General features: G+C 27.4%; 1 long non-coding RNA gene across 1 annotated transcript; it reads left to right on the forward strand.

The window, feature by feature from the left end:
- The first annotated feature begins 1,820 nt into the window (after positions 1 to 1,820).
- Positions 1,821 to 2,657, forward strand: LOC119371469 (uncharacterized). Its single transcript, XR_005179078.2, has 2 exons — positions 1,821 to 1,966; positions 2,071 to 2,657. It is a non-coding gene; the product is annotated as an uncharacterized LOC119371469 (long non-coding RNA).
- The last annotated feature ends 12,065 nt before the right edge of the window (positions 2,658 to 14,722 follow it).

Genomic DNA, 14,722 nt, shown 5'->3' on the forward strand with positions numbered 1-14,722 from the left:
TGTCGAAAAACTTTTCTAAAGGAAAGTGAAAATCGGATTTTATTCTATTACCAAAAAGGATAAAATAATTTTTGGTAACAAAGATTTTCAGATCTTCTAAACAAGGAAAGAAGATATTCTGATCTCTTTCCAAAAAGCGACAGCTCCTTCGTTTTCTATATAAAGGAACGTTCACACCTTAATCATTTGGTGAAGTAAGAGTATTTGTTTTAAGAGCACTCTCTCATTGAACGAATCCTTTTCTCTCAAAACTTACTCTACCCCCATTTTCTTTTCTCCTCTACACTTAACGTTTTCAATATTTAAAGTGAAAATAATGTTTTTTTACAATTTCTTTTTGAAAAACAATTCTGTGTTCTAATCGATCTTCTAATCTAATAAGATTATTTTTTCTGTGCTTATATAGGCGTTTCCTTCTGTCTATTTAGAATCTGTATTCTATAGTAGACAGGCTCTTTATTTGTTATACTTTTGAGTGTAATAGCTTAGGTTAGAAGCTATTGAGATAGAGGTTATCAAGCGACCTTCTCCATGTGTGGGATAGTAATGTCTTGAATCGAGTTTTCTGTACTCTTCTAAAAACAGAAAGGGTTGAGGTTAACTAGAACCTTTGGAAAATCTAGTGGGACAAAAGGGTAGATCTAGGTTTTTGATCTATTGCCTTGTACTGTTGGTGTGTCTCTTACCTTTTAAAAGAGATAACTTAGTGGAGGATCTCAAGATGCGTCTTGGGGAGTGGATGTAGGCGAGTTAGTGCCGAACCACTATAACTCTCGGTGTTGATCTCTTTATTTCTGAAGTTTGGTTGATACTGTCTCTTTTACACTCCTGTTTAATTTCTTAGAAACGCTGAAATTGTTAATAATTCAGATGTTCTAAAACAGCAATAAGTTTCATCTATTCTAAACGTTAGAACTCTGGTATTCTAATATAGTGAATATACAATGTTCTAACTGTCGTTCTATTTCCAGTATAATTCACTGTTTGGATTTCTATTTTGTTTTCTAAACTTTATGAGGATGTTCTAATCCTGATAACTCTCCATCATAAAGTTACTTGAACATTTGATTAAGACTCTGTGAAGAAGTTCTAATAACTATTTTTCACATAGTGTTATATGGTTTTGCAAACTTTATGAGGAAGTTCTAAGTTCAATAACTTTCCTTCATAAAGAAGCTCTGATATTGTACAAGTCAGTGTGAAGCTGTTCTAATCAATAGCTGCACTTTGCACAGACTTTCTATATCTGAAATTAGAACATTGTGAGGAGATTCTAATCCATATTCTACTCTCACAAAGTTCTGTGTGTTTTTCCGCTGCACTTAGAATTCTAATTCTTGTTTAGAATTTCTAAAATTTATTTCAGTTTTTAGAAAACCCAATTCACCCCCCCTATTGGGTTGTGCCATACACATTCGGGACCCACAGATATCCCTAATATGAATGCTCATTATAATTCTAGTCGAGCTAGAACCCGCAATCAAAAAGACCCAATTACATTTTAGCATTATTTTCGAGTTGATACATTCATTGCTATCAGTGACTTGTTAGAAATTTTAATGGGGGCTACTATTAATAGTGGGCTATTTTAGTTTGTGAAAACGGACTGGATAAATACAGTTTAAGAATATGTATGTGGAGCCCAATTTGTGTTTATGTGATCACTTATGTAATGGGCTTGTACACCTCTAGTGGGCCAGTATGGTAAGGCGGTTAAAAGTGTAGGCCTAATCCTATAAGGATTTGTGATGGGAAGGTTCATAAGATTTTATATAAATAGGCTAGGTCCCTTCTCATTCCTTAACCCTACTATTGACTAGTCTCATTGAAAAGCCTCCTTGTGAATAAGAAAACGGAGAGGAAGATCTAGTCCCTCTTTTACAAATTCTGATTTAGTGTTTGAGCGTCTTGATTGCAGATAATCTTAAAAGAAGAACCGTGAACTCTATTTTAAATCACAAATCAGGTACGCAAATTGCTTCGGCTTAATATTTATTTGGTGTTCTAAATTTATATACTAGATTCATTAATTTTCTTACATGACTCACAATTGCAAAAATTGAATGTTAGATTTAAGGCAGATTTGATGGAGTTGTTCATTCTTAGCTCCTCTTTAGATCTAAGGGATGGTTTCAAGTCATTTAAAATTGATGATGTCTACAGCCTTGCGAATAAGTTTTATTTTGAAGATTTTTTAGAACAAGGAAGATTACATTTAAGATATCAATTGGAACTTTTTGTACTTGATGTTCTACGTTATCCTAAGATGCAATCGCTATCAACTATCTCTAAATTGTGACAATATTTAGCTAAATCAAAGAAGGCAACTATTTATCCTCTTATTGATAGGTTGGTTAGACTTGTTTTGACTCTTCTAGCCTCAACAACAACTACTGACCATGGTTTCTCGGCTATGAGTCTTATAAAGAATAAGCTTCGTAATAAGATGGCATATGATTTTCTTGCAAATTCCTTGATTATATATATTGAGATAGATATAGTTGATACTTTGAGTATCAATTTTATAATTGATGAGTTTTACACCACGAAAGAGCGACAGGTGTAGCTCAAGACGCGAGAAGACATCAAGTATAAATATACAAGATAAATTGTAATCTTAGATGTCTATTTGAATTTTCTTCTATTTTCTTTTATTATTCGTTTCGCTATGTCATTTTTTTTCTTATTATTCTTATCAGATTTTTTTCATTTAACATGCCATACTTAATATAGTAGGATAAGAATTAAAGGAATCCATTTGATTGATTGTTGTTTTGAAACCCCATGCTAAGTTTTTTCTGGCTTAATTATCAATGAAAAAAAAAAATATTATCTTCACCCCCAATCTAAATTTCTGGCTCGCGCTGTTAAAAATAGTCAGTTTCTGCAACATTTGTTAGACTGGGGACCAAAAATTAGTCCAAGGGGTAAAAAACTTATTGCCTCGTAGCCATAGGTTGATTACGAATACTGAAAATCCGTCCAATCATGCACTGCGCCACCTTCACAAGTGTAAAGATTGTGGCCTCAAAATAGAGTGATCCCACAAATATCTACCTGCCATTTCCGCAATTATTGCTTGGATAACTCTAAATATTCAATTTGGCTCCTTCTCCTGCAAAAGTTAATACGTGTCCATATCTGAATCTACTCATACGTGGGGGCAAACCAATTAATAAAATGATCAAATTACTTTAAATTTAGCCTTGTTTGCTGATAAATTTATTAATTTTTAAAATTATATTAAATAAGTGTATTTTTTTTTTTAGAAAATAAGTGTATTTTTTTTAATTCTTAATCTACAATTGTAGTTTTTACATCTCAACTCATTCATCTCACGTGCATATATTCATTGGAGATAAGTGTAATTATAGTATATTATATTTGACTTATCTAAATATAATTCTAAAATATACATCTAGACATAACATAATGATAAATGCATTTACAATCTAATAGCTGTTCAAGTTCGAATCTCCTTCTCCAATACTCAATATATATATATATATATATAAATGAAATATTTACTTGAATTATTGATTACCGTTTGTATCCGCTTAAGTATATTGAATTTTAAACAAATTACTCCTACTAGCTTTTATTTTTTTTATTTTTTAAAGGCAGACTAATTTTTAATTAGTTAGTTTAATCCTATCGTCTTATATAAATAAATTTTTATAATAGTACATGCCATATAAAAGATAATAATTATTAAACTCATTTTTATTCAAAATCGAAATTACAATAATTAAATCATAATAAAAAATTTTCAATTATATAATAGTAATGATAATAGTCAAAAATCATTGAGAGCTTATAGGATATTATTAACAGAAATATATTTTACTTAAATTTTAATTTAAAAAAATAAACTTTTTTTTTTGTCATCGCTGAAATATTTGTTAAGTTTTTTCCTTTTTATTATTATTATTATTATTATTATTATTCTCTAATAAAAGTAATTTGATTACTGACAAAAAACAAATTTATAGGCATAAAGAGTATATGATTTCCATTAATTATTTTTGAAAGACTTTTTAATTTTAATTGATTCCTTGATTTTTTTCTTAATGCATTCCAACTAAAAAAGGACATAGGATTTATTAAATGCATAAATGGTATTGTCAATATGTCTGGTGAGGTCCAGCATTCTGGTCACCAAAATATCAATGTCTGTCTTCCCTCACTGGCTTTACTTTATATATTAGTTTTTATTTTACCTCTCAGCCTGGATAAAAAAATTTTGTGGCACTCTGAATTATAAAATTGATTTTATCTTAAATTCAATTTTTTTTAATAATTTCATACTTCTCTATACTACAAACAGTAAATTTTAAAGTTTTTTGGCTTTCATATATAAAATATTAACTCGATACGTGGTTAATAACTTTTGGAATAATAATTTTATATTTTTTTTACTTTTTAATAGGTGTTTAATTGATCTAATTTTATAAGTTGAAGTATTCAACTGATCAAATAAGTATTTAACAAGAATAATTTTATAAGTTAAAGTGTTTAACTGGTCAAAACAAAAGTTGAGGGTGTCACAATTTTTATAAAAAGTATAAAAATAAATTTATGTATTCAACTGTTTTTATTTGTTAAAAAATTCTAAAATTTTTGTTTTTTATTTTTGCCCAAAATTTAAGTAAATCAATTTTATAAGATGAAATTTGAATCTTAAATTGAGGAAAGGGTGATTTTTTTTAATCAAATTAAATATTCTACATAAATTTTTGATTCATTAGAAGTTCAACCAAGCGAAAAACACGACATAATAAATATAGTTTTCTCTTGATGCATCAAATTAATTAAAACTTTTATAGCCGACCGACCGGACTCCAGACTTCAAAATTTCTTACTCCTGAGACGACGGAGGGAGAAGGGCTAGGTGGCCACCCTGGCTTTGATAAATGTTTTTAGTACATCGTCTTTGCGCAAAACTCTTTGCTATCTTAGTTGCCCTGATGCTTTCACTCAAGTCATTGGACTTGAGTTTGACCCTCAATTTAAATAAGATTTTATTTTATAGTTATATTTTTAGTTTGTTTTTATAAATCGTAACAAAATAACCGTATTCCTCTATATTTGTATTTTTTATTTTGGGATAGTTCATTTATAAAAGCTATCCACGAAAAAGTAAATATTTGATTTGAAAACTAATGCTCCGTTTGTTTTTGTAAAATAACTTATATGAAAATAACTTGTTGAAAAATATTTTCTATGAAAAATATTTTTCAAATGACTTATTTTCCGTTGTTTGGTTATAATTTTAAAAATTAGTTACAAATATTAAAATTTTTCTTATAAGACCATAAAAAATATTAATAATAATATTTAAAAATTTTATTGTTAAATATGAGAAAAATGTAAAAAATATATATATATAAATTATGAAAGCCGCTGGTAGCCGGTGGCTGGTGGTGGTGCCTGATGGTGGTAGCTGGTAGTGGTGGTCGGTGGTAAATGATGACTGATTGGACTTACTACGATGATTAATAAATTAAAAAAAATATGAATTTATAAGATTTATCAATGTCTGAAAAATATTTTATTCTCTCAAAAATAATAAGTTATTTTTCTTAAAAAATGACTTTATTTTCCTTTGACCAGGAAAATATTTTCTGTTGTCATTAAATATTTTTATCATTAATTTTAAATTAAAGAGAACAACCAACAAGTATTTTTGGTTGTCATTAAATATTTTTATCATTAATTTTAATTTTAAACTTTATTTAATTTTAGTTTAGGTTTGATTTCATTCTATGAATGTACAAAACTTCATATAAATATTGAAATATACAATAGCGTTATAAATTTATAATTCAATTCAATTATTTATTGTTGGTCATGTAGATAAAACTTAACAACTTGAAAAAATTTTAGAATTTTAAATTCATTGAGTAAACACATGATATTTAATTTATTCATTTATTCAGTGAGATGGATTTAATATTATAGCTCATAATTCTTTTTAATATTTTAAAATTAATATAAAATTAAATTGATCAAATTTTAAATTTATTCAAAGTTGATTTTTTTTTTACTATAAATGATAGTTTATGATGTATTTTCATAATTTTATTTGCTTTAGTAAATATTTTAAAAATAGCATTTTTAAATTTTTTTTAAAAAAAGAAACAGTTCTTGTAATAATAATTTAAATAAAATTATCAAATAAATTCTAATATATAATTAACATTAATATTTTTAAAAACTATGTAAGTTATAACTTCATGTAATTTTATGAAAAACTATATATTTTCCATAATAATACATCAATATCAAATTATATATATGTTTTCAATATTAAACCATTTATTTCGAAGTAAAATGATGAATACACGAAAGGCAATAAAAAAAACAAGACATGAACTAACTCGACCTCTTGCTCAAAAAAATACTTTAATTAACTTAAAAATTACAATAATGTATTTCAAATTTTAAACACTAATAGTTATTTTTATTGTAATTTTTAGTATGAAAAATTTAGGAAATCATTGTTTCTTTTCTATTGAAAGTTAATATTTATATCAAATATCTTTATTATTTTGTGGCTAAAAACACTATTTTTATTAAAAATATTTTTGACCATGTGTAATGTATATTTGCTTGTATGAAATGATAAAATACATTTTTGTCCCCCAAGAAAAAATCATGGCTAGTTGGCAATATCCTAAACAAGTTGAAAGTAAAAATTAAGTACTATTCCATCTATTTAACCTAAATACGAATGCATTGCAAAGAAGAGCTTTCACCAAATATATTCATACCTCATTTGATTTATGAATATGGCTTGAGTTGATTTTAGATTAATTAATATTATTTTGATGGGCAAATTAAATTTACTTCAACAAATTAATTCAATAATTTTTTTTTAAAAAAATAATAATGCAATATTAATTAACATGGCTAATAAACATGCACACACAACGCACGAAATTGGAGAATACAAAAGTGCAACATAGTATAGGATAAGCTTGCATATTGATTTCTAGTCTCATTTCCAATTTGGTTTTTTTTTTTTTTTTTATTATAGTTGTGTGTGGTAACAATTTTTTAAATATTTTTTTAATAAATATTATTTTTTATAATATGAAGTAACATAGCATTTGAAATATTTTTTAAAAATTAAGATAACCCGTTGGCCGGCCCTCCCCTAGATTTTATAGCATTTCTTAACATGCCTTGATCTCGTTATTTTGGTCACGTGACTCCTATTGCTCAAGTTTGAGGTACTGGGATCAAAATCGTGCTGGCTGAAGTTCTGTTTATTTTTTTTTATTTAGTTATTTACTTAGTTCTTATTTACAAAAAAAAAAAAAGTTTTAGTTAATTTTTATATATATTCAATTAATATATATATATATATAAATTTCGAACTCGGACTCCGTTCCTGCCTATAAGCACATAAAATTTCATAATTTTAATAAATTATTTTTTGTTTCCATTAAATGATTTATATTATTAATTTTCATTTTAGGTTATTTAATTTTATATATTTTTTTAAATTTTAGTTTTGAATTTGATTTCATTCTATGAATATATAAAATTTACATAAATATTAAAATATATAATAGTGTTATAAATTTTTATTTCAATTGTTTATTATTTGTTATTTAATTAAAATTTAAAAATTTGAAAAAAACTTTAGAAATTTAAATTTGTTGAATAAACACATATGATATTTAATTTATTCAAAAAAATAAATTTAATATTATAATTCATGATTCTATTTTAATAGTTTTTAGAAAAAAAAAATATAAAATTAAATTGATTAAATTTTAAAATCACAATAACGTATTTAAAATTTTAAATACTAATATTTATTTTCACTGTAATTTTTAATGTGTAAATTTTAGGAAATTATTTCTTTCCTATTGAAAGTCATTATATATATTTAAAAAATTTTTATTTATACTATTTTCATTAAAAATATTTTGATCACATGTATATTTGTCCATGTAATTACATTATTTTTAGGCATTTTTTTATTCAGGTTTATTTTTTATTCACCTATCAAGACAAATATATTTTCGCCTCCCTATGAAAAAATATTGCCTTCGTCATTGCTAACCCCTATTTAACTTTTAATATTTTATGAAAAACTATTTAAATAGCTACTAAGACTTGAACAACTACTGACACTTAAACGCTAATAAAATAACTAATTTCCTGAACATACTCTACCTTGATGTTTTTTAATTCTAGCATCTAGGCATAATCACGGTTCCAGAACCGCTGGTTTCGATTTTTAAACCGCTGGTTTCAGTTTCAGAAAAGATGAAACCAAAACTAAACTACTTTTAGACGGTTTTAAAGACGATTTTAAGACCACCAGTTCCGGTTCAGTTTCGGTTTGAAACCGAATTTGGATAACTTTTTTTAACCTTTTTAATTCTTTTTAGCTAAATAAGAAAATTAATAACAAATAACAATATTAAATTAAAAAAAGACTAAAATAGTAAATTAATAGTTTTAAAATTTATTAAAAAATTATAACTACACAAAACATAAATTTAAAATTCTTTACTAGTATTTAATTTCTATAAATTTAAATTGAGAGACATGTTAAAAAATTGACTTGTACTTAATTTATATTAGGAGAAAATAAATGATAGGAGAAATTCAATGAAGTTTAGAGAAAAAAAATTGATATTGTGAAAAAAAAGCAAGATTATTAAGGTATTTATAGTTAACATATAAATTTTTATTCATAAAAATACCCTTCAAATTTTCCGTTTTTTTACCGTTATAAAGGATAAAAATCTCCTTTAATTTAATTTAACAATGAATAAAAAAATATCATAATATGAATTTTTTATTTCAGAATATATCTTTCAAATTGCCCTTTTTTTATCGTTATAATGGAGAAAAATATCTTTTTATTTTATTTAAAAGTCAAAAATACATCTTAAATAAATATTGTTTAATTTATATGTAAAAAATATATATTATAAAGGGTAAAAGATTTAAATTAAAAATATTTAAATGAGGAGCGATTTTTTTCTCTTTTTCAAGTTAAAATTTATGGGTTATATTTATATTAATAAATTTTAAGATGATAGTAAAGTTATTGCATTTAATGATGAAAATTAAAATTAATTTAACAATTAAAAATCAAGTGTGAAGTGTGATATTTTCTATTTTTTAAAATGGTTTTAAATCAGAACCACCGGTTTTAATTTAACATATAAGGAACTGCAACCAAATCTTAAACCGCCAGTTTTGGTTACGGTTTGAAACCTTGAATCATTGACCACGGTTTTGTTTCGATTTCAGTTCGGTTCCAGTTCAAAATCGAACCGTGGTCATGCCAGGATCAACTCTAAACTGTCAACTAATTTTAATTTCAAAATCCCAAGAAAAGAACCATAATTTAAATAGACCATCTATCCCAACTTAGTTCAATTCAAAATTAAACTTTTTCAATCTGGACTTGTCTAGTCAGATTTTGATCCAAACAAAACAAATGGCAACCTCTACAATAGGAGAATAATAAGTTTTTATGTTGTAAAGAAATAATGACATGAAGAAATCTTAATTTTAGGCATCACTTGTGCAATGACATTTGAGGCATCTATTGCCCAGCCATGTGAAAAAGACCAATACAAGAATAAAATGTTTGGTGAAATGAGAGAATTCCATTTCTGTTTTATTAGTTGTTAGGTAACCAAATAATAATTTAGAACATCAAATGAGTGGCACTTAGCCTTACACGCATCCCATTGTTGTTTGTCCAATCATATTGTTCACATGGTTCTTCACAAACTTTCTATCTCTAACAATGAGATTGTACAAGTTCAAATACGTTGTTTTTTCCCCTACTCAGAGTAGAAGTGTGTGATATATCATTTTCATCCATAATGTGTTGTTAGTTTGCTATAAAGTAATTAGCTAGGGACCACGTGTAGTCTGGTTGATCTTCTCACTTTTTATGAGAATATGAGAAATAAATAATCTCGAGTTTGGATTTTAATGATAACTCACTAATGAAGGATGACTATTCCTTGCCTGATAATATTATTTTAGTCTATTAAAACTTTCCATAAATAAAAAGGTTAGGATATAAAATTTATCTAATGTAATTATTGACTGTTTTTCTACAACAATTTAGTTAGGTAGTAGAAGAAAAGAAACAATATGTTAACCAATAACTGAATAAGAAATTTGTCATTAAAATATAACCTAATTTTGTGACTTTTCTTTTTGAGGAAAAATTTTGTGACCCTTTTTTTTTTTGTTAAAAGTAAGTAAACTAGGAATTTTATTAATTGGGAGAAAACTGTATATAGAGGTGGATATACATCAATATGTTTTTATATTTTTATATTTTTATATATGAAATCTAATAATAAATCACTTATACAAACAAAATAAAAACACCATCTTGATTTGAAAGAGCATAAAATATTTGTTATAGGCGATCGCTTGCTTTACTTGTTGGCTATTCATTGTCACTATTCGATTCCATAATTTTTCAGAAAAATAATGTCATACTATTTTAGCGAGACAAAGTTGGTAGCTGTTCATAGATATTACTTTTCTTTACTATTCATATCTTTTGAAAATCATGTATTTAGGTTTTAGATTGATCACGACACAAACCAAATCATTTCATATCTCAACAAAAGGAAAGCAAGCTACCCATCTTCATCATTGGATCATATCTCCGACAAACAAATAAGTTTTATTAAAAAAAAATAAGTTTTATAAGTTAAAAAAAGAAATAGTTTAATATTTATTATGTTGATAATTTAAAAGAATTATATATTTTATTTCATAATTTCAATTCGTCCAATTGAATGCATAAATTATGTAGTTTTCGAAAAATAAAGCCTAAGTTAAAGTAAATTTGTTAGGTTACCTAATGACCTACATAACAGTAGAGATGCACATTTGGTTTGACCGAACCGAATTGATTAAGTTCGGTGTGACCGAATAGATTTTATGCTTACCAAAATTAGACCGAATACTATGAAAATCAGTCAGCATTGAACCAAACTAGATTGGTTTGGATTTGATTCAATTAATTTGAATCGAATCATCTCTTTTGGACTTAAAAATAAATTCGATTAGCTATGCAAATGACCGAACCAAAAAATGAAATTCATTCGGTTATTAATATTCAAATCGAACAATAACTTGATATCTTAAAATCTAACCAAACCAAATTGAAATTAGTCTATTCGGTTCGGTTATTCGGCCCGGACCGAGTACTACTTACCCTTACATAACAAGGCTAGCAATTCCCTTGACATACCAAATTAATGAAAACTGTTATAATTGAGAAAAATCAAATTTGAGACTTCTCACTCTTTACATTAGTAAAAAAAAACCAATAAGACTACGCCTAATTGACAAGTAACAATTTCTTTGTAAAGATATAAACAACAAAATAACATATTTATTCATTAATAACATTTTATATAGGGAAAATTTTCTATTAAATTAAAGAAAACATTTTTTTGTTAGAATATTAAACATATTTTTTCCCAAAAATATTCATTTAATTTATACTGGTATGGTATTAAAATAAACATTAAATATATAGGGACTCAAAAAATATGAAATGTGAAAAAAATAACATTATATATATATATATATATATATATATATATATAAATTTCTATTAATTGGGGACTCAAATATCATCGTACCATCTTAGTATTCAATAATTCAAATTTCTCTTATATCCCTCTCAACCATTAAAATACAAAGTGTCTTTGTTCCCAAATCTCTATCTCTTTCTCTCACACATAACACTCTCTCAAAACCCCAAACCAGAGCAATAATGTCTCGCCACAGACGGCAAGCATCTCAAGTTCTTCCGCCGGAGTTACTGACCGGCGATGAGTCTTTAGGAGACTTACTAGGGCAAGCAACGGCAAGAGTTCAAGGCATTACTGCTATAAATGAGAAATCCACAAATCCTTCCATAACTCAGCACCATCAAGAGCAATCCACAACTGCTACTGCTACTGGTACAGCCTCTCATTTTCCGGCCAAGAAGCCTCCTCCAGCCGGAAAACCTGCATGATTCACGGAGGAAGTTGCAGGTTCAGTTCAGTCCAAGAAATCTGGAGTAGTCTTAATAATTTCTGCATCTCTGTCTCCTCTTATCTTTGGTTGTAATCTTGCATCTTTCTTTTCTTTTTCTTTTTTTCCTTCTGCTTTAATTTTGAAGAAAAAGAACTTTTCTCACTCCAGCTTGTTATTATTTATTTATTTATTTTGCTGCCATGAATATTTCTATCCGGTATTTAAAGGTTGACGAGAGAATAAACCCTTTCAGGCTAACTTATTACATTATTTAATAGGATTAATCAATTTTTGTTTTTCTGCTAAAAAAAAAAAGGTTTAATCCAGAGTAACCAAGGTTAACTGTTGTGTTAGAATATGCATTTTGATTAATTAAAAATTGTGAAAATTTTAAGCTGGGGCTCACTGCACACTACTTTCAGAAAATGAAATTATCAGTTGTCTCTTTCTTGATTCCAAAACAAAAATGTGAATATATATATATATATATATATATATATATATATATATATATATATATATATATTGTATCTGAAAAAAAAAATAAGTATATAAAATTGATAAAAAGTATAATTTAGATTATTACAACCTTTTTTTTTTTAAGATTATTAACAAAGCCAAAATGGTTCTCTTCCAGTTTTTCAAAGCTATCCCACAAGAAGAAATACTCTCTTGAATCCTCAATCCTCAATCCTCTGCCCTAGAAAAAAAAGTCTTCCCAACTTTCTTTAATTACCTCCTTACATGACGCATCTCTCAACCACGTGAATTCAAAACGAAAAGATCTCCTTTCTCTCTCTTCTTACTCCTTTGGTCATTCCAAACCAGACGAATTGGGCAATGGCCCAAAAGCAACTCGTACTAAATGACCTACAGAATAATTAAAAAAATATATCAATCCATGAAGCTGAAGAAACATACCTGTCAATTCGTTCTTGAATATTATGGAGTCGCCTTGTCCATTTGTCCATGTGAATTGATAACCCCTTAAACTCAAGTCAGTAACTGACTATCATCTAGAGTTGAATGAAACTACGGGACAGCAAACTTTGGATAAAACCAAAAATCGAACCGAACCAAATTACTTTCGGTTTTTGGTTCAGTTATTCGATCTTTGGATTCGATTTCGGTTAAAATTTTCATAATTTTGGTTTCGGTATTTGGATCGGTAATTACAAAATATTTATTTTCTGAGTAAAACCAAACCGTTTGATCAAACCAATGCCTACTGAACCGAACCAACCAGTTTGGTTTGGTTTCCAAAATTCTTTCAGCTTCGTTTGGTTTTAAAGAAAATCGAATTTCGGTTTTCAACCGCTAAATGAAACTGCTATAATTTTCTTGGACCTTTGAGGTTGCCTCTAGAATTTTCATTTTGGTACAAGGTTTAAAGTCCCCTCCACAACTAATGCAAATCAAAATCACTAGATAAATGTCGAATCCCATGTTTGGTGTTTCAATAAGTCTTTCGGCTAGCCATAAGTTCCTGTAAATGTTAGATTATTTAATAATCTATATGTAGCCCATGTGATTAAAGGGCTGGTTTTAATTAAGGTGGTTCAATATGATGGTTATTGGGCTTAATGGATAAGAGCCAGTTATGGTTTTAATACCTTTCCTCTGCCTTATAAAAGTAAAAGGAATCGACAGCTTAGGAAACACACAGAAAAGAAAACAAAAATAGAGAATATGACGGCTGCCTCAAACACATACGGTGATAGCTCGTTTGAGAGAGCTCATAAAAGAAACTCCCGTAGCTGTTGATTATTCTCTGACCTTTGAGAGAAAACTTACGGACAAAAGGCCAGAGGAAGAAACGTAGATCTGCTGTTACGGTGAGAATCGAATTGTCGCAACGAGGTAACCCATAACATAGATCTGCTGTTATGGATCAAGGTACGCTTCCGATTATTGTATATTCTTGTCAAACAAATTCTATGAACAATAGATCTGGGCTATATTAAAGATTATTTAACATGTGGTATCAGAGCCTGTACCTGTTCTAGATTTGTTTGATAGTGTTTTGTTTGGCTTAATTAATGACAATTAATTTCGTATTGTGAAGTTGATTTATCCGGTATAAGCGAAGCCAAAAATTATAGAAATTGAAAACTGTTTGTTTTCTTTATGCTCTATAAATTATTATACTGTTATTTATAGAGAATGGTTATGACATATTATTGGGTTATGTCGTTAAAGTTTTGAGATCTTAATTCAATCTCATAAAAAGTTTTGCATAAATCAATATTTAGTGAATGAAAAACTTGTTAGTCACTAAAGTGGTCTTGTTTGGATTGTTTTAGACATTGATTATGCAGTTTTCAATTGTTTATATTTGTGTGATGCCGTTAAATGACATGAAAGTTAAAATTGAACAATTGAGTTCGTTGATTATAATTTGTTAGTTTACCCAAAGGTAGACCATTAATTATAATCAATGGCATTAAAGAGACTTATCATTGTACTAATTAATATGAATGTCTATCCAAAGATAACATACATATTGTATGGAGCATTATTGAATAATTGAATGGAATATAAAAAAAAAAAATGTAACAGGATTCCAGAAAGAAGCACGGGCGTGCTGCAACGAGCACGGGCGTGCTATAGACTTCCTTAAAGGCTTAAAGGCTCCACAATGAAAGTCTATTAAAGTATTTTTCTTCTTGACATCATTATT

Source organism: Jatropha curcas, chromosome 5, assembly GCF_041381405.1.
Source record: "Jatropha curcas cultivar XTBG-Jc1 chromosome 5, XTBG_Jcur_1.0, whole genome shotgun sequence".
Taxonomy (NCBI): Eukaryota; Viridiplantae; Streptophyta; class Magnoliopsida; order Malpighiales; family Euphorbiaceae; genus Jatropha; species Jatropha curcas.